This window comes from Acomys minous, assembly GCF_964271855.1.
Source record: "Acomys minous genome assembly, chromosome: 2".
NCBI classification, from domain to species: domain Eukaryota; kingdom Metazoa; phylum Chordata; class Mammalia; order Rodentia; family Muridae; genus Acomys; species Acomys minous.
The window spans coordinates 112,020,956-112,048,325 of record NC_140484.1 but is presented as its reverse complement, the minus strand read 5'-3'; the positions used below and the strand labels follow the sequence as shown (position 1 = coordinate 112,048,325).

The 27,370-nt window shown below is 38.5% G+C and overlaps 1 protein-coding gene and 1 pseudogene across 3 annotated transcripts in view; one reads left to right on the top strand and one right to left on the bottom strand.

Annotated features, from left to right (window-relative positions):
• Positions 1-27,370, bottom strand: part of AGBL1 (AGBL carboxypeptidase 1) — an 880,118-nt gene that overhangs the window by 662,537 nt on the left and 190,211 nt on the right. The gene's annotated exons all lie outside the window — the stretch shown is intronic.
• On the top strand, positions 17,486-17,941 carry LOC311588531 (large ribosomal subunit protein uL24-like; annotated as a pseudogene). The gene has a single exon. The product of its transcript is annotated as a large ribosomal subunit protein uL24-like (transcript).

The following is a 27,370-nucleotide window of genomic DNA, read 5'->3' as shown; positions in this document are numbered from 1 at the left end:
AAAATACAGAACATTGGTAAAGTTTGTTGGTTGTGTTTGGCCATTTGTTTTAATAACCCTGCTGGTATAAAAAAAAAAGGAAGCCATTATTCAAACAACTTGCAATAAACGCCCTGACTACAATAAGACTCAGCCAACTGAGTCAACACTCATCTAAGGCCAAGATTTTTCAATGCCATTTTATCCAGATCTACATCTTCCAAGACAAGATATACACTGGTCTTGTAGAATTCCTACATGGACTCAGATTTTCTATCCAAGGACCATGGCCTATTTATTCCAATAGCTCCCTGCTTATAATTCTAACTGATCTACCAAAAGACTACCGACATTCCGTCCTCATTTTTGTTGTTGCATACTCACCATTTAATTTATGTTGCTCATATATTCTTGATTCATGATCTTCCATTGCAGCATGGTTGGCTCACCAGAGGCTACACTGTTAGAGAAGACTGATTCTTCCTCTCTCAGCAGCTTTCAATTGCCAGTAGTTTTTCATTATGAAATCTTTCCCAGATCTTGCTTTAACTTTTCTGCAAGACCTGAGCCCAAATCGGCCTATTTCAAGCCAGATTTTAATAACCATAAACAAGAACAAGAAATGGTACTGGAGAAAATTGTAGAAATCAGAATACCTAAACTAGCTTAGATGAAATGTCTCATCTTCATGGCACAAAGACCTCTCTGAAGAGAATGTCTCTGAATATCACCAACCCATCTTCCCTGAAGCAGTTCTAGAATTCTGAGATACCCATAGGAATTTCCAGACCTTACAGACAGAAGCTGCATCAGCACCAAGTCAGGAATGGTGACATTAGACTCAGTACCTGTCTCAATCAGGTTTTATAAAAGATGCTTTTCTTGGAATAATTTTGTTTGGTTTTACAGATATAAAAATATCTGTAGACAAGTGACTAATACATTTCCTTGAAGATAACAGTTCCAAGAATCTGTTCTACCCCAAGATATATGCTCTGCTTTCTCTTTTTTTAAAAAAAATCTCTTCCCCTAGACAAGACAGGAAAATCACCCATCTCTTTCAGGTAAAAATCCCTATTCCCTCAGGTTATGACAAGAACTTACTTGATAGCTTGGAAAAAGAATTCTTTGGCCATAAAGGAATAAGGCCTAAGACTCCAGCATCAGTCACCATATTGACAGGATTCACTATCTAACCCCAAGCCTGTCTTTTCGTTTTTTGAGCCTCCCTTTGAAATGACGGCACCCTTTCTGTGAACAGTGCCACATTGAGAAAGCCTTGATTATTCCAACCAGCTCTGAACTGAAGATAATCTCACTTCATTAAAAAACCCCATCAGTTTTATCTGTAAAGTTAGCCCAAGAAAAATGCTTAAGGATTTCATAATTAACATGTGGCAGCAGGTGCAACGAGGAAAGCAGGCACAATTATAATAACTTGAAGTCAATAATTCATAAATGATAATGTATTATTAATCAATTATTGGGGCCAGAACAACATTAATGAGATTAAGCTGATTGCAAGCCTGAACTGTTGGATACACATTGATTTAATCAGAGTGCTTAATTAAACTATGTAAGTTGCCCACCAAATCATTACATCACAGCTTCCTTCAAAGGAGGACAGTTTATATTCTGTTTCTCCCTTCCTTGTGAATACAGAATTATTATTGATGAAAAGAAGTTAAGATAAAGATTCTTGCCTTTCATAACAACTAAAGAAACTGCCAGGCCATTTGGTGACATTTCCTGTCAATCATCAGGAATAAGTGGTATGTGCACACGTATATATAGAGTTCAGTTTGCTATGCAAGAATTCTTTGTTTTCTCCAAAAAGTCCAGGATCTAAATATGCAAGGTCACATTATGTCGTCAAACAAAGTAGATAGCCATTTACAACCCTCCATTTTAAGACAGATGTTTCAAACCTCAAAGAAGTCAATAAGCCTAAAAAAAAAAGTACTAGCATAGCCCAATATTTGAACGGGGTGCCACATACTCCCATTTCTTCTCCAGTTTAAAATATTCCCAGAGGATCCATTTAAACATCAGTCACAGAAATTGAAGATTCATACCAACTTTATTTTCAGTTTCCAGCAGTATCCTCAGAAGATAAGGCTGGTTCTCAAGCTGCCGAAAGCTCAGCATCGCTCATCATTTTCAAGGATGCATAAATCCCTATCTTTTGGCATACCAGTTCTCCTTTCACTTGTCACAGTGCTAATGATAAGAGTTATTTATGTTGAATACTGAACAAAATATTTTTTGCTCAATGTTCCAGCCTGATGATCCTGCCTGGGGGAAGACAGTGACAGCTCTGTCGGAGCATCCTGGGGTAAAGGGAGACCTGCTGGTCCTTCTAATTAGGGCTTTACCTTGTCAGTTTCCTGAAGAGCCACTTCCAAATGGGATGTGCATCACTACACGTTGAGGTTGCCCTTGCCCTATAAAACTCTGGCATGTCAAAAATTCGCAGCTGCCACCTGGATGCTCAATGAGCCACAGAAAGCCAGATGCAGAGAAAGTGCATACAGACTCTGGGGCAGCTCTTCCTCCCTCCGAGCTGCTGCATGTGAACCCCTGAAGTGATCATCTGGTGCAGGGAACAGAACACGTATGTGAACCAGCTTGAGGCAAGAAGGCAATCACTCAATCATTACCAAGGTGGCTATGGACATACATTTCAATTATCATATTCTGGGAAGTAATGCACCCAATAACTCAGTTCATAACCCGTGGCCCTTTTAAATCCCTCTTACAACGAGGATCAGTGAGGTGAGATCTCAGCTGTTGTGTCTAGAGGTTCCTGATTACAAGATTGCCTTGTCAAATCACATCCTTTCTTCAACGTTGTTTGAAAAAAAATGGCTGTGGAAAATCACCCCAAACAAGCAAAATTTGCCATGTCATCCATATATATTTTTCTCTGCTCCACCAAATGCTACTTTTCAAGAAGAGAAGTATGTACACACAAGAAGACACACACACACACACACACACACAGAGAGAGAGAGAGAGAGAGAGAGAGAGAGAGATTCAGCATCCTATAAGGCAGGTTCTGATGGGACTGTATGCGTGCGCTTTGTTTTGAGGGGAGAAGTCCCTTCTGTCTTAGCCACACATCATTCACCTCTCAGGAAGGAAATGGGCTCTGTTGGCCATGAACACTCATAATAGAATCTATCCCCAGGTTCTGTGGCATCATTCTTCCTGGCTTTTGAAAAGCATAGAGAATATAGACCATAATGATGAGGCTTGTTTACTTTTCCAACTACTCTGTACCCCTAGCCTGTGAGTTAGAATTTAGAAAGCTCACCTTCAAAGGAAGCCAATCTCCAGCAGATGCAAGAAGGCAAGCTCTTTCCCGCTGAGGTTGCCTCAAGTGGACCCCACTGAGCAGATCAACTGGGGTGGGCTGAGTAACTCATCTAACGGGTGCCTTCTAAGGTTAGATACTGGTGACTAGACTCAGACAAGCAAAGAGCTTCCAGGTAAATCAGTCATCTTAAAAACAAAAATCATCTCTTGTCATGTTCCTTACTACAAAGGAAATAGAAAGGCCTGGGTCCTTGTCATTGCTAATTTTTTAAAAATCCCAAATTATTTCTTTTTTATTTTTATTAATTTATTCTTGTTACACCTCAATGGTTATCCTATCCCTTGTATCCTCCCATTCTTCCCTCCCTCCCATTTTCCCCTTATTCCCCTCCCCTATGACTGTTCCTGAGGGGGATTTCCTCCCCCTGTATATGCTCATAGGGTATCAAGTCTCTTCTTGGTAACCTGCTATCCCAAATTATTTCTTCACTAAAATTCTTACCATCTTTGGAAAAAGTATCCAAGAATCAAAAGATAAAGAATATCTTTCAGTGGGGATACTGTTATTTCCAGATAGAGCCGTACTACTACAATTTATAAAATTTGAAAATCATATTAACTATCATAGTAAAGTTCATGTGTGTGGTACTGGAGTTTTCATGTGTATGGTTCGTGCACACAGGTGTATGCGTATTGTGCATGATTATGAGTGCATATGAATGTGCACGTGAACGTTCACATGTATGCATGCATGTGTGCATGTGTGTATGGAGAACAGACCACCCAGGATGACAGTTTCTTGGAAGCTATATACCTTATTTTGTGGTGAGACAGAGTTTCTCACCAGAACCTGGAGCCTGCAAATTTGCCTAATGAACTTCAGAGACCTACCTGTCCCCACCTTCCCATAGCTGGGGTGACAAGTACATAGCACCACTCCTGGTTTTTCACATGGGTGTTGGGAATCAGACTCAGGTCCTCATGCTTCCACGGTATGCACTTTGTTGACTGAGCCATCTCCTCAGCAGCAGCATCGTAGAATTGTTGACTCTTTTTTTTTTTTTTTTTTTTTTTGGTTTTGTGAGACAGAGTTTCTCTGTGTAGCCTTGGCTGTCCTGGACCCGCTTTGTAGACCAGGCTGGCCTCAAACTCACAGCGATCCACCTGCCTCTGTCTCCCGAGTGCTGGGATTATAGGCATGCGCCACCACACCCGAATGACTCTTATTTTCTATTTTAATAGAACTAGCATATACAGTGGAAAGATCAAAGAAACAGAAGAAAATATATTCTCATATTTTTGTGAAAAATAGTATGAGTGGTAGTTCAAAGTAGTCTGAGCAACCCACCAAATAAAACAAGGACATTGCTGAAATAAAAGATTTCTTCAGAAATTCTCTTCACTGATACATTTCCCTGAAAAAATAATTTTGTAGATAGTAACAACAACATACCAAGCAACACTGGTAGACAGGCATCAAAGCATGGTTTTTGTCCTGAGGGTTTCAACGAACCTTGAAAACCTTGGGCTTCTGCTTTGAGAAGTTCAAGAGGCACAAGAAGCCAGGGCAAAGCATGGGACTACAAGTCGGAGGACCTGGCATGACGCAGAAATTCACAGAACAAGAGGAGAGTAAAATGATCTTTTATGTTAATTTTGCCCTAGAAATTCATGAAAAACAAGCAAGTCCTAGCATACATTTGAACTCAAGACCCATATACGCGTTTCAAAAATCAAAGGTGTAGTTGTCTCAAAGTGTAAATGCTATTGGATGACTAGGAGAAATAAATTCTGATGATACTGTGGCCCCAGACTCCAATCCAACCTTCACAGCCTCATAGTCCAGTGTATCCAGGGTGTAGGCCTATCCTAGAAGATGCTAGCTTCAGGTTTGTCCTCCAAAGGCTTCTGTTCCGTCCCTTACATTGGCTGACCCAAGCACCAGGACCCCATCAGAAATCTTGTCTGTAGATCTGTGTGTATGTGGGGTGTGTGTGTGTGTGTGTGTGTGTGTGTGTGTGTGTGTGTGTGTGTGTGTGTGTGAACATGTGGATGTGCACACACAGCACTATATGAGCAAAACTAAAGTGGTTTTTCAAAGCGATGAAATTTAGAGACTTTTATCTGGATTAAACAGAAGAAGCGTCAACTAAAAGTATAAACGAAACAATAAACATTTTAAATGATGTAACATAGTAGACAGGCATGAGCTTACCATGCACACCTGTATACCACAAAATAACTTAGTTATTAAATATATAAATTCCTATGACTATGCAACCCAGCATGGCTGAAAAAAAAAAAAAGATGCCCAACCTCAGCTGACTTTACAGTGGATCTCTGCTAATCATTATAGAACCAACTAATTCTTCTCAAGCTCTTCCATACAATTAAGATGCAGGAAGCACCCCACACTTGCTTACAAGGGCAGAATTATCATCATATCAAAGCCAGGTAATGATACTACAAGGAAAGAAAATTTCAGATTGATTTTCCTAAGGATCACAGCTATAAAAAATGTTAAAGAAAATCGTAGCAAACCTACTTTAATGTCACATTAAAGGAACTACACGCCATGATCAAGCAGAATTTGATATAAGTAATATGTGATAGCCAACAATAAGAGTAGAGTTCCAAATTAATAGCTAACATGATCATATCTATATTTCTCAAGATCCTGCCATGAAGAATTCAGTGCCCTGCTTGACGGCACTCACGACGTGTGAATCAAAATAGGCCTGTTTTCCTCCAAGTGCATTGTGAGGCTAATTAACCACAGCATGAGAAAAGTAACTGAAAACCTTCATAATATCACCCAAACATAAATGAAATTATTTGGGAAAAGTTTACTAAAGGAAATAAACTGTGAATACCTTGACACACAAATAAAAGAAATATAAGAAAAAGAGGAAGTACTGAAATGGGAGGCCATGTTTACCCACTAAAGGACTGTCATATAAAATGCCCATAGTATCCAAAAAATCTACAGACTAAATACAATTCTTATCAAATTATATTTTAAATTTAAAATAAAATTTTAAATTTTAAGTTGAAAATATAGGCAATCCTAACATTCATACTAAGCAACAAAGAGTCTGGAATAGTCATGCAGATCTTAAAGGACATCTCTGAAGATATGTGAGCTCCCGAAGAGCTACAAATCTATAGCCAGAAAAACATGTCACTGAGGGAAAAGAAAACAGATTTCAAAACCATGTGATAGTACACCCAAGGAGAAAAGTAACTCCGTGTATTTAGGGTCAGTGATCTTTGACGATGTTGGCAATAACATACACTGATGGGATATGTCTCTTCAGTGAATGATTTTCTGACAAAGTGATTCAAGAGTGAAAGGTGAATTTTAAAACTTTAGAACACAGAACCCTGGTTCTGGTGAGGGTTCTCTTGCTTCCAAGCAGAGACCTTCTGTCTGTATCCTCAGGTGGTCCAGGGAAGGCAAATGAGTTCCCAGTTATCTCTTCATGCAAGGATGCTAATCCTCTCAGGCTCTGTCCTTTTAGACTCACTTAACCTTAACTATAACACGCCTATCTTTTTAAGAAAATCGCATTGGAGATTGAGGCTTCATCTCACAAATTACAGAATGGTAATCTAACATAAATTTGTAGGAGAATTGCAGAGTGATGAATAATGATGGTTAACTCAGACTTAACTTGGTTCAATAACAAAAACATTTTTAAATTATATATAATTATATACACATAGCTAAAACTTTTAAGTATATAAAGAAAAGTGTATGTTCATTTGGGATTGTACTTAAAATATAGTTACTCCCAGGCAGTAATATTGGAAAATATGGGGGGAAACCTATCATATGAGGCTAAAGTATGTATGATGTATTTATTGAAATGGGTTGTATATAAATGGATGAACATTGTAGACTTGTCCCTTAATCTATATCTATATCAATATGCTATATAGATCATTTTATAAGCATTATATTACAAACAATGATCTTCATCTCATTAGAGAAGAGTTAATTCTGAATTCTGGTTCTACATTTAACAGCTAAACCATCATGCACAACTCATTAGCCCTCATGTTCATCATCTTTAGGGTAGGAACTTGTCCTCCAGCACACTGCTTTCATGATGTAAAAGAAAATATTCTCACTGCTATGCTAGACTCCACTGAAATTAAGCAAGAAATATGACAAATTTCAATAGAAATGACAGACAAGAAAATATGTCCCATGCCCAGTATAATGACTGGTAATAAATATTTGCAAAACGAATAACTTAACAAATTAGGTTAGTTGCTTTTGTGTCTCTGTGCCTAGGTTCCTGAGAATGCCAAAGCAGAGGAATTGTTTTGGTTCACAGTTTCAGATTTAGCAGTCCCTAGTGGTGGGGAAAACACAGAAGCAGCACCACAGTGCTTCAGAACACAGTGGCCAGGCAGCCAAGTGGATAAACAGAAAGAAATGTGGAACATGGTGCCCCAACAATCCAACTCCAGTGACATAATTGAGAGGGCCAGTCCTACACAAGCCACAGTATGGAGAAGGCATCTAATAAACCAGAAGCTCCTAGTAAGTCAGGCTGAAAAGGATAAGTCATAGAGTCAATTAGAAAGAAAAACCAGACAAATGATTTTAAATTATTTTATGATTATTAATTTTGTATGTGTATTAGGTGTGTGTAAATGCCGTAGGGCACATGGGGATGTTAGAGGAAAACTTGAAGCAGCCAGTTCTCTTCATCCACCGTGTGGGTTCCAAGAATATAACCTGGGATGTCAGGCTTGGAAGAAATTCCCTTTACTTTCTAAGCCATTTCACTAGTCCAAGACAAACAATTTTTAAATAAACAATTTAAAGGGAAAAACAGAATAAGCATTATAAATTATGATCCTTCTAAGTCATACACAAATAAGACTGAAAGGCTTTTTTTTTCCTTGCTGTGTGGGGGATGGGTTAAGAGTTTAAAAGCTCTAGTAGAAATAAAAATGTACAATACTGCTGAATGTTTTGTAGATAAGGACATAGAGGAAATTATCTACTGGGTATAAACTGGCAGTGTAGAATTTATTGACATTGTCAATTCTCAGAGATTTTGTCTTTCACAGGAAAAAATTATCAACAAGGCTAACTTAAGTCCCCTTGATGTTTCAAGTATGACTCCATGAGTTCATGTGTTTGGATGTGAGTGGGTCTCATTTTTGCATGTGTGTACTAGCATAGAAACATAGAAGCATCATTATAAATTGCCTGAAGTGTAATAAAATAATATATTTCTCTAATTTAACCACCTCTCTTTTTACTCTAATTTAGTAACTTTCTTAAACAAGGACATGTTAAGAGTTTCTTTTAATTTTAAATATCAAATACAAATATAGAGATACTTTAAAAATAAAAGGTCAGATTTGCCTACTACCCATACTTAAAAGCTGTTAAGTCATCATGTACTTCTTAGAACTCTTTGGTGGGAAGTATCAACTGCCTAGTAAATTAAAACTTTCCCTTTTGTATTTCTTCCTGACCCAGATGGTCTTACCACATTGAATCTATGGGTAGTTTTTTTTTCAATAACATGGCTTTAAATTTTTCTATAGAACACCCATAATCAAGTCTTTTTATAAAAACAATATCCTTTAATGATAATTGTAACGGCTATCACATGGTCATGAGTGTTCTGTGAAATTTATTTATTGGGGTACCATCTGACTAGTACAAACTAGTATTCTGAGTTTGCTATGGGAACTGGGAGGCTAGTAACAGCCTACCCCTCAGGGTACCTGTTGATAGATACAGACAATACATGAGAAATTTGAGTTAGGTTTTGTGTCTCTGATACAGGAACTCTGAGAGATATAAGTATCTAGATTGTGGAGGCTTGGATTGCCCACTGGTTCCCAGCCAACCTGTGTCAAAGGATCCCTAGAAACTTGGATAGTCTCATATGTCAGATGTTGCTGCTCTGTGGAACAGTGTTGAAGAATACTGTTCCCATCACCTGGAATCCAGTGACTTTCTTTAGACTCAGTAACCATAGTAGCAAAGTCCTCTTCACAGGTGTACACCGCAGTAGAGGTGAAAATAAAAGCAGGTAACTGCAGGGAAGAGTATAGCAAGTAGCTCTTGGGGGTGACATCACCCTATGACTACTCTCTGAGATCATCTGAAGCCATCCTTGGGGACCCTTAAAAGCTCAAAGAAGGATATAATTCTTCAAGAGCAGAAGAGAGGCTAAAGGCATTGTTGGTAAGTGGAATACGAACACATACAAGAAATGTATGTATTTGTTCAATAAGAAAATTGAACAGAGCTGATGCTAGTTTCTAAAGTTATCATGGTGACAGCTACAGCATAGACTCTGTGCTTTCATGGAGCTCAGTCATAGGGGTTATGAGGAAACTGTCACAAGGTCATGAGATAAGGACATTATGAGGGAGGAAACAACATTACATGTGGTGACCCAGGAAGACTTTGTGGACCAAAGTTAAGCTAATAAATGACAAGAAGAAAGCAAATATACAAAGCTTCAGCTCAGAGGGAACAGCAAATTCAGAGGCCTGGAGAGATAATGAGGCTGCTGGGTTTGAGAAATTAAAAAAAAAAAAGGCTCCAGGGGCCATAGAGAATTGGCAATAGAAGTAAGTATCCAATAGAAGTAAGAAATGAGCTCTTACAAGGGAGTAAAATTGAGTTTTTACTAAAATTACTTATATAATTAATTTATTCAGATTACATCTCAATTGTTATCCCATTACTTGTATCCTCTCATTCCTCCCTCCCTCCAGCTTTCACCCTATTCCCCTCCCCTAGGTCTATGACTGCGAGGGACCTCCTCCCCCAATATATGGTCATAGGCTATCAAGTCTCACACTGGTAGCCTGCTTATACTTTCTCTGAATGCCACCAGGCCTCCCCACCAAGGGGAAGTCATCAACTACTGGGGTACCAGAGTTCATGTCAGAATCAGTCCCTGCTTTGCACACAACTATGGAGAATGTCCTCCTGTCCATTGGCTAGATCAGAGTAGGAGTTTGATGTTTACTGCTTGTATTGTCCTTGGTTGGTGCAGTAGTTTCAGCAGAACCCCCCCTGGGCCCAGATCCACCCATCATGATGTTCTTCTTATAGGTTTCTAGGACCCTCTGGATCCTTCTATTTCCCCATTATCCTATATTTCTCTTACCTAGAGTCCCAATAGGATGTCCTCACATTTATCCCAATCTCCTGGTAAGTGAAGACTTTCATGGGACATGTCCCTTGGGCTAGTGTCCAACTATAAGTGAGTATATACCATGTGAGTCTTTCTGCTTTTGGGTTAACTCACTCAGTATGATCATTTCTGGTTCATCCGTTTGTCCACAACTTTCAGATTTCCTTGTTTTTAATAGCTGAGTAGTATTCCATAGTGTAAATGCACCACAGTTTCTTTATCCATTCTTCAACTGAGGGACATTTAGGCTATTTCCAGGTTATAGCTATTATGAATAAGGGTGCTATGAACATGGTTGAGTGTATGTCCTTGTTGTGTTGTGGAGCATCTTCTGGGTATATTCCAAGGAGTGGAATAGCTGGGTCTTGAGGAAGCCCTATTCCCAGTTTTCTAAGAAAGCACCAGACAGATTTCCAAAGTGGTTGTACCAGTTTGCATTCCTACCAGCAATGAAGGAGTGTTCCTCTTTCTCCACATCCTCACCAGCATATGGTGTCACTTGAGATTTTTATCTTAGCCATTCTGATGAATGTAAGATGGAATCTCAGAGTTGTTTTGATTTGCATTTCTCTGATGACTAAAGAAGTTGAGCATTTAAGTGTTTCTCAGTCATTTGATATTCCTCTGATATTTCTCTGTTGAAAATTCTCTGAGCCTCATTTCTTAATTGGGTTATTTGGTTTGGTGGTGTTTAATTTCTTGAGTTCTTTATATATTTTAGATATTAGACCTTAGGGTTGATGAAGATCTTTTCCCAGTCTGTAGGCTGTCACTCTGTTCTGTTGACAGTGTCTTCTGCCTTACAGAAGCTTCTCAGCCTCATGAAGTCCCATTTATTAATTGTTGACCTTAAGGCCTGGGCTGCTGGTGTTCTGTTGAAGAAGTTGTCTCCTGTGCCAATGTGTATCAGGATCTTCCCCACTTTTTCTTCTAACCAATTTAGTGTCTCTAGTTTTATGTTGAGGTTTTTAATCCACTTGGACTGTAGTTTTATGCATGGTGATAAATATGGGTCTAATTGCATTTTTCTACATGTAGACATCTAGTTAGACCTGCACCATTTGTTAAATATGCTATCCTTTTTCCATTGAATAGATTTGGCTTCTCTGTCAAAAATCAAGTGACTGTATGTGTGTGGATTCATTTCTGGGTCTTCAATTCTATTCCATTTATCTACCAGCCTATTTGAATGGTTATTACTTTTAACATGGACTTCAACACATTGAAGAAGCTCAGAATATTTATATAGTAGGATATTATTCTCACATACAGAGAAATATATCTTGTTTTTTCTTTGGTAACTGCCCTTGCTATGAAAGTCTAACTACCCTTGAACTCAGTGTAGAGCATGCTGCCTAAAACTCAGAGAAATTTTATTGCCTCTCCCTCCCAACTGCTATACTTCAAGTATGTACCACCACATCCAGCCATGTGTCTTGTTGCTAAGTACCTTCATTGCTTCACAGCAGAAACAGGAAAAAGAAGAAAAGGGCCAAGATCATGGGTTTAGAATTTATACCATTTTTCATAGAAATCTAAGCTCTATTTATATTGGTTTGTCACTTTTTTGGAGTGCCAATTTCATCATCTGAAACTTGAGATAATAAACAGTTTCTTTTTTTTTTGTATCCTTACCTCAAAGGGCTGTTGCATGAAAAAAATTAGTCATACACTAATGCTCTGTAAACAGTTCATTACCTTAAAATATGTAAATCATTATATCTAGTGAGCCAATTTATATAATGGAATGTTCTGGAATTTGATTCTGATAAAATATCTTTTATGTTTCGAGTACAATAACCACATCTAGACAACATTGGTCTCCTTGCTAATTGGACAAATTATTCAAGTAATGCAAAATTTGCTTTATTTCCCTCTGAATTGGATTATATTTCATCACATATTGGCTTTATAATTACACTTCTGCTGGGCTTCAGGTAGTTCTCGGCTCTCTAAAAATGAATGTTTCCAATACTGAACTCATTCTTCCCTATAACCATCTTTCTTTCTTTTGTTTTTAGAATTACAATATAACTGTATCATCTCCCTCTTTCTTTTCCTCCACTCAAATGCTGCCATAAACCCCTCCATGCTTTCTTTCAAATTGTGGCCTCTTTTTTCATATTGTTACATGCATATATGTATGCACACATATATCCCTAAATACAAGCTGCCCATTCTGCACAATGCCCCTTTTTATGTACATTTTCAGGGCTGACTACTCAGTGTTGAATAACCAAGCAATTCTTGTGTTCTTTCCTGGGGAAGACTATCTCTCCTACTCTCAGCACTCCCTAGTTACCTGTAGTTGTGTTGGAGTGAGGCCTTGTGGGCTTTCCCCTGTCCACTTTGGCATGACGATTTTCATACTTGTTCAAGTTAAGCTTAGGCAGTCACTTTTTGTGTGACATTATGGGTGTAGCTTCTGAGATTATTAGGCAAAAAAGTCTCACAGAAAACTCCCTGATTCACTATGTCTTATAGTCTTTCCTCTCCTCTTCTGCGATGAGCCCTGAGCCTAAAGTATTTTTATCTCTTTCATAAACAAAAATATGTATGTGTGTGTATTTTACGTCTTTCATTCATATATGTGTATGTATGTATTCATCATGTATAACCATATATATTCATTATATATTCATTCATTTATAAAAACTAATATATATATTATATACATATAAACTATATAGTAATTTTGTTGGCATTAAACTATCCAGACTTACTCCTTGACCATCATTCCTATTTTCATTTATTGTCAAACCTCTCACTTCTTAGACATGTATAATTTAGGCGTTTTACTCCAATTTCCCTAGACAGACCTTTGCTTTGAATCCTATATGCTATATGGAAGACCAACAACTAAAATATGTATTGAGAAGTCTCTAATGTGCTGGACATAGTTCTAAGGCTCCTACTATTTACAGGTTGAATGAGGTATTACTAGTATTGGACTGTTTACAGAAGAGAAACCAAAGTAAAGTATTTGAGCATCTTTTCCGCGATATCCTGTTTACTTTTCCTAGGGAGATGTGAATAAACATTTCTTCACTGAGACAGACATGAATGACAAGTGAAAGTAATAGTTGTACCTCAGTCTAGCATTGTGAGACAATGTGTCTATTAAAGTTATTTGTAGACGAATGGGTGGCTTAAGAAACTGCATCACCAAAGAGCCTACCACAGCATAGGTGACAACTCACACAGCAGTGTTTCTCTCCCACTTCAGTTAATTTTTCCACATCTTACACAGTCATAGATCCCTGGAGACCACAAGTGGCTGCAGAAGAATGGCATATAGCTGGGAATGGGAGAACAGAGTGAATAGTATTTCAAGGGAAAATTAAGTAACCCTGTCCACCTCTTCCTTTTATAAGTGACTATCAATGGCCCTGATTTGATAGCATTTCTTTAATTTAGATATTACTAGCCATGCTGTTGCTGGAGAAGAGAGTCCTGTAATGCAAGGTCATAATGCTGATAAAAGAGAAAGCCAAACTTTGTACTCCAGTGAGTCTGAATCATGGATCAAAATGCTTATAAGCACCACTTTTCTGGGCTCCATCTCATCATTATCTTGATCAGTTTACTCTTTTTAAGTGTTATTGTCCCAAGACTTTCCCCAGAGATGCCTCTGATTTTACTGTCCTGCTTCTAATATCCCAGTAAGTTATCACTGACTTTAAGAGAATTAAGATCATTTACCATTCAACCCAGACTACACCTCCCACCTTATCTCTGTCCTTCAATCCTCCACCGTGTTATTGCCCCGATGCCATAATAACTTTCATAGACTCATATCTAGGACTTCCTGCTCTTGTGGATGATGGTTTTATATTTCATAAAATCACAGACACATACACACACATACACACACACACAGAGAGAGAGAGAGAGAGAGAGAGAGAGAGAGAGAGAGAGAGGGAGGGAGGGAGGGAGGGAGATGGGTACCCATTCAAAAAGTAGAACAAGTGGCAATTTCATTGAGTTTTTCTTTTATTATCTCTAATAATGACATAATAGTGATCTATTTATGAATTCACAAGACAACGATGATTACCAAATAATATACTGTAAAATCTTTCTAAGAATAAGCTGGTCTTGGTGAGTGGGCTTGTAACCTCAGCTATTCAGGATGTGAGGCAAAGGTTATATACTTAAGACTAACCTGAGCAACTCAGTGAGATCCTGCCCCAAAATAGAATTCAAAAGGAGGCCTAGGATTATATCTCAGGCCTGAAGACAAAAATCCTTATAAGAATAAAATATCTATATGCTATGACAGGCACAAATTCACTTACTATTAGGTTTTATATTCTTTCCCAACTTGTCCAACAAGCTTGAAATAAGGAAAGACTCTTGTCTTCTGTCTCAGTTAGGGTTTATTGCTATAAAGAGACACCATGACCAAAAGGACTCTTATAAATGAAAACACTTAATTGGGGCTGGCTTATCATCATGGCAGTGCATTATCATCATGGCAGAAAGCATGGCAGGATGCAGGCAGACATGATGCTGTAGAAGCTGAGAGTTCTACATCTTGATCTGCAGACAGCAGAAGGAGACAGTATACCATACTGGACATAAATTCGTCACATAAGATCTCAAAGCCCACCTCCACAGTGACATACTACCTCCAACAAAGCCACACCTACTCCAGCATGCCATACCTCCTAATAATGTGACTCTCTGTGGCTAAACATTCAAATACATGAGCCTGGCCAAAATTGGATGCAAGAAAAAGCTACTCACCTGGCCTATGTATCATGGAGTTTTAAGAGTTTGTGTTACAGGAGCAATATTTTATATGTCCCCATTTTTATGTGTGCAGATCAACCACAGTGAGATGCATGAGGAAAAACAAGTTGAAGAGAGTTTGGCTGTGCTTTGCAGACTCTCTTTTATATAGTCTTTAAAAAAGAATCAGATAGTGCTATAATGCCTTTGATTTCTAATTGCAGTTTCATTGAAGTCTTGGCAATATGACAATACCGTACACATGTGTCTTTACAGGGTGTCTTGTATGTGTAAATCTACCTGTGACAATTCCTCTCTTCTCTGTGCCTCCACTGTACTTTGTTGCTTCCATTGCAGTGTACCTTGCTGTGGTGCTTTGAATGAGAATAATCCCCATAGGCTCATATATTTGAATGCTTAGTCACCAGGAAGTGGCACTATTTGAGAAGGATCAGAAAGATTAGGAGGTGTGACCTCATTAGAGTAGATGTGACCTTATTGGAGGAAGTGTATCCCTCGGCGTGGGTTTTGAGGTTTCAAAAAGCCCATGCCAGGCCCAGTCTCTTCCTCTCTGCCTATGGATCAGGATGTAGCTCTCAGCTACTGCTCCAGACTTGCTTTCATGCTGCATGGTCCCCACTAGGATGACAATGGGCTAACCTTTAAAACTGTAAGCAAGTGCCCAACTAAGTGCTTTCGATTATGAGAGTGCCCTTGGTCAGGGTGTCTCTTCAGAGCAATATAACAGCGACTAAAACACTCGGTCTATTATAATGACATGTTTACATGACTTCACACACACACACACACACACACACACACACACACACACACACACACTCCCTATAGATTGTGAGCACCTCAATGATCAGGGATGAAATAATAGTAACCTTGCATTCTTACTGCCTACCATGGTCTTGTGCCCTGTTTGCTTGTAATAATGAAATCCCAGCAGCAAGAAAAGGGGACAGTTCAGGTTCTCTAATTCTAACCCCTCTTATTTAAAACTTCCAAGGAAGTACAACAGTGTCTTCTTATAGTATTCTGTGTCAGCTCAGGGCTTGGTCAGAGACAGCACGCCCTACAGACGATGAGAGAAGGTTTAAGCAGGAGGCCAGAGGTCTGAGGTCGAGCACTGCCTCTACTTCTCCTTCACTAAGGTACCCAAAGTGGACCACTTCTACTCTCGAAAATCTAGCAGTCCCATTGTATTGCTTGGTTGCACGTGCCTTTGGGAAGTTTCAAAACAACACCTTGCAAAAATTTCCAAGATTGAGAGGTTTTGCCCTTGGCTTGAGTGTCTATTTTATATCTCCACTGCCGTCATGCGCAGCTCTCTCTAACAGAAAGCTCTGTCCTCCATACCAGATCATGCATCTAAAAAACAGACAAAGGCCAGTGACGATGGAAAATGATTTGCAAAGAAGGCAAAAGGGGAAGTCTGTAAGCGTGTATTTTTCCACTTGGTTCTAATTTAAAACCACTTACAAGTGACAACTCCCAACCCTAGGCAGGTGCCTTGTGGTAGCTCATTACACCCTTGGGACCTCATGTAAATCTTTTTTTTTTCTCCTGAGAACAGCTATTGTCTTCCAAGGAAAAGCTTTTAGCATAATGGCAGGCTGAATAGAACATTGCTTTTGTAAGAACAATTTTAAGAAAAACGAAAAGGGAAAGGTATTCTTTAGCAACTACAAGCACAGCCTCCTCTGCTCCCTCTACCTTAGCTCCCTGGAAAGAACAGCATGCTAACTGTGGGAGACCCAAGCAATAGAGTGAGATTATCTCACCTCCAGAGACATAGAAAGGTTATGCTCTGCGCTTTTAGCTATAATAAGTGCGGGGTGGAGGTGCTTCAGTTGCAGAAATAGAATATCCACCCCCTCATGCACCTTTCTTGTTTCTTGGCTTCTCACAATCCAGTAAGCCAAGAATGACTTTGCAAGAGGAGAGTGGGACTTCCTAATGAGAGGATAAAATGCTCCTCCCAGAAAAGGCTTATAGAGTAATTATTCCTTCTCTTAATACTCCTATAGCCAAGAAAATGTTCAAAGGACTGTACATACATGTGTGTATGTGTATGTGTGTGTGTGTGTGTGTGTGTGTGTGTATGTGTGTGTGTGTGTTTGTACATGTATATATGTCCAATATGATCCGAAAGCTTCTAAGAAAAGAAAGCATCCACTGTCTAAATGCAAGTCTACAGGATAAAATGGGTCTCAGCTTTCTCTATGTAGAAATGGAACTCTCGCTCTTTCCTTTTGTGGCCATCGCTGGATCGCAGCCACCAAAATGAAGTTCAACCCCTTCATGACTTCTGACCGGAGCAAGAACCGCAAACGCCATTTCAATGCCCCTTCTCACACTTGGAGGAAGATCATGTCTTCCCCTCTTTCCAAAGAGCTGAGACAGAAGTACAAGGTTAGGTCCATGCCTATTCAGAAGGACGATGAAGTGCAGGTTGTCCAAGGACACTACAAAGGCCAGCAGATTGGCAAAGTGGTCCAGGTGTACAGGAAAAAATATGTCATCTACATTGAACGAGTGCCTCGAGAAAAGGCTAAACTGTCCATGTGGGCATCTACCCCATCAAGGTGGTCATCACCATGCTAAAGCTGGACAAAGACCAGAAGAAGATTCTGGAAAGGTAAGCCGAGTCCTGACAAGTAGGAAAGGAGAAGGACAAATACAAGAAAGAAACAACTGAAAAGATGCAGGAGTAGAGGCCTCTCATGCACAGCTCTCAAAAAAGACTGTTTAAGTAGTGAGAAAAAAAAAAAGAAAGAAAGAAATGGATCTCTCAGAATACGATATGGAGGGTCTGTAGAGAGAGTGGAAGGATTAGCAAAATGCCGCCAGTCTTTAGTAAGTAGTATGTTTTGATCATGCATGTTTCTGAGGAAATTTCTCCTGAAGCAGAGAGAAAAGGATAGGATGATGGAGGCTACGGATTGGTAGCCTGGCTTCTCCTTCCCAAGTGACCTCTTTCCACTCTTCTGCTGAAGGCTGCCTATAAGCTTTATTGAGAAGCCATCTTACAAATGGCGATGAAGATAAGAAGCATAAAGAGGTCTGAAAGTAAAAGGCATTAGCACCTAGGGGCATGGTCCTGTAAACTGCTCTTTAGCAGGCTGGGTTGAGCAGCTCAGATGTTCAAGGCCTGCCTAGACAATTTCCCAAGAGCAGTTATCAGAGAGATTAGTGGTTTGTATAAGAAGAAGCAGCTCCAAAACTCGTATGTGTGTGTGTGTGTATGTGTGTGTGTGTGTGTGTGTCTGTCTGTCTATCTGTCTGTCTGTCTGTCTGTGTCTGTATGTGTTTCTTGTGCCTTCTCTCTCTTATTAGTTTTTCATTCTCTTTTTTTTGTTTTTTTTTCCTCCTTTATTAATTTATTCTTGTTACATCTCAATGGTTATCCCATCCCTTGTATCCTCCCATTCTTCCCTCCCTCCCAATTTCCCCTTATTCCCCTCCCCTATGACTGTTCCTGAGGGGGATTACCTCCCCCTCTATATGATCATAGGGTATCAAGTCTCTTCTTGGTAACCTGCTGTCCTTCCTCTGATTGCCACCAGGTCTCCCCCTCCAGGGGACATGGTCAAAGGTGAGGCACCAGAGTATGTGAGAAAGTAATATCCCACTCTCCACTCTACTGTGGAGAGTGTTCTGTCCATTGGATAGATCTGGGTAGGGGCTTAAGGTTTACCGCCTGTATTGTCCTTGGCTGGTGCCTTAGTTTGAGAGGGACCCCTGTGCCCAAGTCTGTCTATCATAATGTTCTACTTGTAGGCTTCTAGGACCCTCTGGGTCCTTCTACTTTGCCATTCTCCCATGATTCTCTCATCTAGAGTCCCACTAGAATGTCCTCCCCTCTGTCTCAGTTTCCTGGTAAGTGAAGGCTTTCGTGGGACATGCCCATTGGGCTAATATGCAGATATAAGTGAGTATATACCATTTGAGTCTTTCTGCTTCTGGGTTAACTTACTCACTATGATCATTTCTAGCTCAATCCATTTATCCACAAATTTCGGGAATTCCTTGTTTTTAATAGCTGAATAGTATTCCATAGTGTATATGTACCACAGTTTCTTTATCCATTCTTCTATTGAGGGACACTTAGGCTGTTTCCATGTTCTGGCTATTATGAATAAGGCTGCTATGAACATGGTTGAGCAAATTTTCTTGCTGTGTGCTGGAGCATCTTCTGGGTATATTCCAAGGAGTGGAATAGCTGGGTCTTGAGGAAGCCCTATTCCCATTTTTCTGAGATAGCACCAGATAGATTTCCTAAGTGGTTGTACTAGTTTGCATTCCCACCAGCAATGCAGGAGTGTTCCTCTCTCCCCACATCCTTGCCAGCATGTGGTGTCGCTTGAATTTTTTATCTTAGCCATCCTGATGAGTGTAAGATGGAATCTCAGTGTTGTTTTGATTTGCATTTCCCTGATGATTAAGGAGGTTGAGCATTTCTTTAAGTGTTTCTCAGCCATTTGATATTCCTCTGTTGAGAATTCTCTGTTTAGTTCCATGCCCCATTTCTTGATTGGGTTATTTGGTTTGGTGGTATTTAATTTCTTGAGTTCTTTATATATTTTGGATATTAGACCTTTGTCAGATGTGGGGTTGGTGAAGATCTTTTCCCAGTCTGTAGGCTGTCGCTTTGTTCTCTTTACTGTGTCACCTGCCTTACAGAAGCTTCTCAGCCTCATGAGGTCCCATTTATTAATTGTTGACATTAATGCGTGGGCTGTTGGTGTTCTGTTCAGGAAGTTGCCTCCTGTGCCAATATGTTCCAGGCTCTTTCCCATTTTTTCTTCTAAGTGATTTAGTGTCTCTGGTTTTATGTTGAGATCTTTAATCCACTTGGATTTGAGTTTTGTACAAGGTGACAAATATGGGTCCAGTTGCATTTTTTTACACATCGACATCCAGTTAGACCAGCAACATTTGTTGAAGATGCTATCCCTTTTCCATCGAATGGATTTGGCTTCTTTGTCAAAAATCAAATGACCATATGTGTGTGGATTCATATCTGGGTCTTCGATTCGATTCCACTGATCAACCAGCCTGTTGCTGTGCCAGTACCGCCAGTACCATGCTGTTTTAATTACTATTGCTTTATAGTACAGTTTGAGATCAGGTATGGAGACTCCTCCAGAGCACCTTTTATTGTACAAGATTGTTTTAGCTATTCTGGGTTTTTTGTTTTTCCATATGAAGTTCAGAATTGAACTTTCAATGTCTTTAAAAAATTGTGTAGGTATTTTGATAGGGATTGCATTGAATCTGTAGATTGCTTTTGGTAGGATGGCCATTTTTATTATGTTAATTCTCCCTATCCATGAGCAAGGTAGATCCTTCCATCTTCTCATGTCATCTTCAATCTCTTTACCCAAATTTGTGGGATACATTGAAAGCAGTGCTAAGAGGAAAATTCATAGCACTAAGTGCCTTTAAAAAGAAATTGGAAGCATCGCACATAAACACCTTAATGACACAACTGGAAGCCCTAGAAAAAAAAGAAGCAGAAACACCCAAAAGGAGTAGACGTCTGGAAATAATCAAACTCAGGGGTGAAATTAACAAATTAGAAACTAAGAAAACAGTCCAAAGAATCAACAAAACCAAGAGCTGGTTCTTTGAGAAAGTCAACAAGATAGACAGACCATTAGCTAAACTAACTAAAAGGCAGAGAGACAGTATTGAAATCAACAAAATCAGAAATGAAAAGGGAGACATAACAACAGACACTGAAGAAATCCAAAGAATCATAAGATCCTACTTTGAAGGCATATATGCCACAAAATTTGAAAATCTAAGGGAAATGGACGATTTTCTTGATCAATTTCACTTGCCAAAGTTGAGTAAAGAACAGATAAACAAGCTAAATAGTCCCATTTCCCCTACAGAAATTGAAGTAATCATTGATAGTCTCCCAACCAAAAAAAGCCCAGGGCCAGATGGCTTCAGTGCAGAATTCTACCAGACCTTCAAGGGCGAGCTAATACCGATACTCTTCATGCTACTCCAAAAGATAGAAAGGGATGGAACATTACCAAACTCATTCTATGAGGCCATAGTCTCATTGATACCTAAACCTCACAAAGACTCAACAAAGAAAGAGAATTTCAGACCAATTTCTCTGATGAAAATCGATGCAAAAATACTAAATAAAATACTTGCAAAACGAATACAAGAGCACATCAGAGATATCATTCATCATGACCAAGTAGGCTTCATTCCAGGCATGCAGGGATGGTTTAATATACGGAAATCCATCAATGTAATCCACCACATAAACAAAATGAAAATAAAAAACCACATGATCATCTCTTTGGATACAGAGAAAGCATTTGATAAAATCCAACACCCATTCATGTTTAAAGTTTTAGAGAGATCGGGAATACAAGGCACTTTCCTCAACATAATAAAGGCTATATATAGGAAGCCAATAGCCAAAATCAAAGTAAATGGTGAGATACTTAAGGAAATTGCTCTAAAATCAGGAACAAGGCAAGGCTGCCCACTCTCTCCATATCTCTTCAATATAGTATTCAAAGTTCTAGCCAGAGCAATAAGACAACATAAGGAGATCAAGGGTATTCAAATGGGAAAGGAGGAAGTCAAATTATCCCTATTTGCAGATGATATGATAGTCTACATAAGTGACCAGAGAACTCCTACAGCTGATAAACACTTCAGCAAATTGGCTGGATACAAAATTAACTCAAAAAAGTCTGTAGCCTTCCTATACACAAATGATAAGCTTGCAGAGGAAGAAATTAGGAAAACTACACCCTTCACATTAGCCACAAGCAATATAAAGTACTTAGGAGTCACTCTTACTAAGCAAGTGAAGGACCTGTTTGAAAAAAACATTCTCCTTTTTTTGGTCTTTAGGTTTACTTGTTTCTTTGTTTCCCAAAGAGGAAGAAAGCATGGAGTTAGGTGGGCAGGTAGTTAGGGAGGCTCTGGGAGAAGTTGGGGAAAGGGACACTGTGATTAGAATACATTGTATGAAAAAAATCATTTTCAATTTAAAAAAAGGCAAAAAGATAGACTTCAGAGTAAGATGACAACTTAAAGCCACCATGTTGGAATGAAGGAAAGATCATAGTTAGGGAGACACATCCACTGCTTTGTCATTTCCCAGAATCTGCTATGTCAACGGCTCAGTAGGCTTCCTCTACCATAGGACCTTTCTCTATTATCACACTAGGTTTCTTGCCGGAACCACAATCAAGGCAGCTGCTGCCATAACTGCAAAAACTCAGCATACTCAGAAGTAATTGCAAACTGGTAGAAAGAGCTCTGACAGGAAATTGATAAAAGCTACACTGGTGGGAATTTATAGTACCCAACAGGGACCTGCAAAACTATAGGAACAAAACAAAAGCTCTAAGCAATGCTGTGGGCACCACACAGGCCTCTTCCTGGTAGCCCTATAGTACTACCACAACCACAGCTGGAGGAACTTGCCTTGTCTTTCCTCCATGCACAGAACAGAGCTAAGTAGCTCACCACCTACACATATCCCAATAAACTCTACACAAAAGTCGAGCAATAGTTCATAAGAGAGCAGGACTGGTAAAAAAAAAAAAATCAGCATCCAGTATATCCTAGGCCAGGACTAGGAAAGCACAACAAAGCCACCAAGGAAATGAAGTCAACACCCAAGCTCATGATTTCACTATCTTCTACCTCCACTCAGGTGTCCTTATGACTATGGGAATCCCTTACCCACAGAACAGAGGTAGGCTAGCTCTAAGCCCTAATGTTCTCATCTTTTGCCATTTTGTTTTTTATATGTGCCTTTCTTTTTGCCCATTTTATGTTAATTTCTTTCTTTCTTTCTTCCCATGTGCTTGCCTCTTATTGTTATATCTCACAAACTCCAGAGGATAGCCTGATTTGTGATACACGAGTGGACCTGGTCTTTGCTATCTGTGTCTTCTTTTTTTCTCTCCTTTATCCTCGCCCCCCTTCCCCCTATAACTAGATAAGAAAGAAGAATCGAACAGAGAGAGAGAGAGAGAGAGAGAGAGAGAGAGAGAGAGAGAGAGAGAGAGAGTTCCCTGAATCTAATTTCTTTCTTTGTCTCTTCTTTGAGCACTACTACTAACAAACTACGACCAATCCCCTGAAAGACCACCTACCACCAAACACACACATTGGGACTCTAGTATTTATATACCCTCTGAAAAAAAAATATCTGCAGCTGGCAAAACCACGCTTCTATTAGAGCACAAGGCAAATCATGGTAAGCTGCTGCAGACAGTCAGAAGCAGCCCCACGTCCCTACACCTAGGATTATAATTAAAGCACATTTTTGTAATATTTCTGTTTTTTAAAGAACCCAAAATTCCAAATTTGTAACTATATATGAGCATATGGCTTTACCTCCAACCTTATGTCATATCATTAACCAAAACATCCACAGTCCCCACCCTTTATTTTTCCTTTGTTTCTATTATTCCCACTCCTATGTATGTCCCTTTCCTTAACTTCCCATCCAACAATCTAATACTTATGACTGGTCTCCTCATAGTCACTGTGTCTTTTCCTTTCCACTCATGCCCACAATAATTAACATATTAGCATGCATAATACCATATCCTTACTCCCTAAGCCAATAAGCACTTAGCAAATGTCTATTTTGTAGTCACCTACTACCCTGTTATAAGAGAGGGCTAAGTGTTGGATAGTAGCTGCTCTTGTAGAAAGCACTCAACTCCCAGGGGTAGAGTAGAAATTTAACCTGGCTCCTGGAACACCAGTCTCCCAAAAGAAAACAGTATAACTGTACTACAATCTACTCTCTCATGAACACTGAAAACACTGAGTGAAAAGAGGTAACTTTAAAGCTAAAACATAGCCAGGCATGGTGGTGGCACGTGCCTTTAACTTTAGCACTCAAGAGGCATAGACTGGCAGATCTCTGTGATTTTAAGGTATCTCTAGTCTACATAATGAGTTCCAAAAGAGCAATGGCTACATAGCAAGAACCTGTATCAATAAACAAACAAGTCTTAAAAGAAAAAGAATCTTTTTTTCCTTTTCTTCTTTTTTTTTGACTTTTTAAAATTAATTTATTCATATTACTTCTCAATTGCTATCCCATCACTTGTATCCTCCTGTTCCTCCCTCCCTCCTGCTTTCACTCTATTCCCCTCCCCCATGTCTGTGACTGAGGGGGACCTCCTCCCCCTCTATATAATCATAGGATATCAAGTCTCTTTTTGACAGCCTGTTATCATCTAACCCAGATGATTGGATCCCAGGAAACACACAAACACACATAGATGCATGTGCACACACTCACACACATAAATACGCACACACACACACCATGAAAACTAAGACAAACTGTTACCTCCAAAAATTACCAGTCTATAGTAAAAGCTCCTGAAGAAAATGTATTACATAAAATTCCAGATGCCAAATTCAAATAAGTGATTATAAATGTACTTAAATAACCCAAGGGGCCCATGAATATTTTTTAAGAAACATAAACAGCTGGATGAAAAATGAAGTCCATTTATTATGTGAAATAAATTCAATAAAGAGAGAAATACTGAAGAAAAAGCAAACCAAATTAATGAAAACATGACAAGCCAGATAAAAATTTTATTGGAGAGATCAGCAATAGAATGCACTACAAGTAACATACACTAGTTTAGAACATCATAAAAAAAATCAAAACCTATGATTATAGATATATGAAAAGCAGGATCATTTAATTAAAAAAGTATAGAAAATATTTTAATAAAATCATAGATAAAATATATTCAAACTTCAGGGGGAAAAGTAATCCAGATACAAGAGGTATATAAAACACTGAACCAGTAGAACCAGCAAAGAAACTTGAACAATGCATTGTAGTTAAAAACACAGAATGTACAGACCAAAAACTGGTATATTAAAAGCTGCAAATGACAAAAGTAAAATCACACATAAAGGTAAACCCATGAAAGTAACTGCTAATTTTTAATCAAAATGTTAAAAGCAAGGGCTTAAGATTATGTATTTCAAATTTAGAATGATCACAAGTGCCAAACCCAGTCTAACATACCCAACAAAACGATCATGCCTGAAGATGAAAGAAAAACTTCCTAAGAAATGTAAAAGAGCTTATGACCATCAATTCACTCCTAAAGATGATACTGGACAGAACACTTTAGACTTAAAAGAACTATAAATGTGTTCAAGAGGCTTTGGGGGTCTGGGAATGATGCTAAGACATTAGTTAAGCAAAATACTGCAAAAAATGTTCAAACAATAAAAAATAAATAAGTAATAACAGAAAGCTATACTTTCTATGCTGGAATAAAGCATGACCAAATCAACTTAGAGAACAGGGATTTCTTTTCGTCTTACAAGCCTCTGGTCACACTCCGCATCTATGGGAAGTCAGGGCAGAAACCTGCAGGCAGTAGTTGGAATAGAAGTCATAGAGTAACATGCTTACTGGTTTGCTCCAGCTAGCTTTCTTATATAACTCAGGATGACCTGCACAGGAGTAGCACTACTCACAGTTGGCTGGGCCCTCCCACATCAATCATTAAGCAAGAAAATGCTGAACAGAATTGTCAATGTCTAATGGAGATATTGCCTCAATTGAGGTTTCTTTTTTCCAAATGACTCCAGTTTGTTTCAGCTTAACAAAAACAAATGATGATGCACACCTTTCAATAATAACTCTGAATATTAATGTCTGAACCCTAATCAAAAGACACAAATTAGAAGATAAAGTTAAGAAATAGAATTATTTTTTATGTCTCCAAAAAATACATCTCACCATCAAAGATAAATACGATCTTTGGTTAAAGCGTGGAAAAGGGCATTCTAAGGCAATGGAAGCAGGGCAGGGGAGGGGAAGGTAGGCATTACTGCTCTTATACATGACAAAACAAACTTCAATCAAAATCTAATCAGAAGAGATAAATAAAAGCATTTCATATTAATCAATGGAGCCATTTATCAAGAGAAAATTACACATAAACACAGAGAGATAGAGATAGAGATAGAGAGATATATAGAGGGAGATAGAGATATATTGTAATTTATATATATACATGTATATGGGCTCATTAAATTTCATAAAGCATTATTACTAGCTTTAAATTCACAAATTAATTCCTAACACACTCAGTGTCAGTAAATTCAATACCTTATTCTTATCATTAAACAGAGCAACTGGACAAAATAATGAATAACCAAATATTTGAGTTAAATGACATTATAGTCCAAATGGGCCTAACAGACATCTAGAGAGTATTTTATCTAAACACTAAAGAGTATACAACCTTCAGAGAAACCCATGGAATATTCTTTGAAATAGAGCATATATTAGAGGACAAAGCAAATCTGAACAATTATAGGAAAATTAACAACACAATAAAATTAAATATCAATAGAAACTATAGGAAGTACCTACAGTACTTTTAGTATGAAAGACTAAACAGCACACTCTTGGGTGATAGAATCAACTTCATAGGTGAAATCTAGAAGTAAACTTTAAGATTCCTTGAATTAAACAAAAATTAAACAGAATATACTCAAATCTATGAGATATATTGACAGTAGTTGTAAGAAGCAATTTATTGTTCTAAGTCCCAATACTCAAAAGTCAAAGATATCTCAAACAAATAACCAGATAACCTTAAGGCATTAGAAAAACAAGACCAAGTCAATTTAAAAAGCAGTAGACACCGATAATAAATACTGGAGTGGAAATTAATGAAATGAAATAAATAAAACAATAAAAAGAAATCAGTGAAAAAATAGACAAGTTCTTTAAAAATAAAAAGATTGGCAAGCCATTGCTCAAACTAACCAAAAAGAAAAAAAAAAAGAAAAGAAAGAGAGGACATGAATAAACAAAATTAGAGATGAAAAGGAAACTTTACAACAGATAATGAGGAAATTCAGAAAAATATGAAGACATTAAGACTATATTCCACTAAATTAGTAAACCCAAAAGGAACTTCTCAATATTTTGGTGCATATGACATATCAAAGTTAAACCAAGATGAAGTAAATACTTCAAACAGACCTACAGCAAGCACTAAGATGGAGAAATTAAAAATTCCCCAGCCCCCTCCCAAAAACAAGGCAAGATGGATTCTGTGCATAATTCTACCAGACCTTCA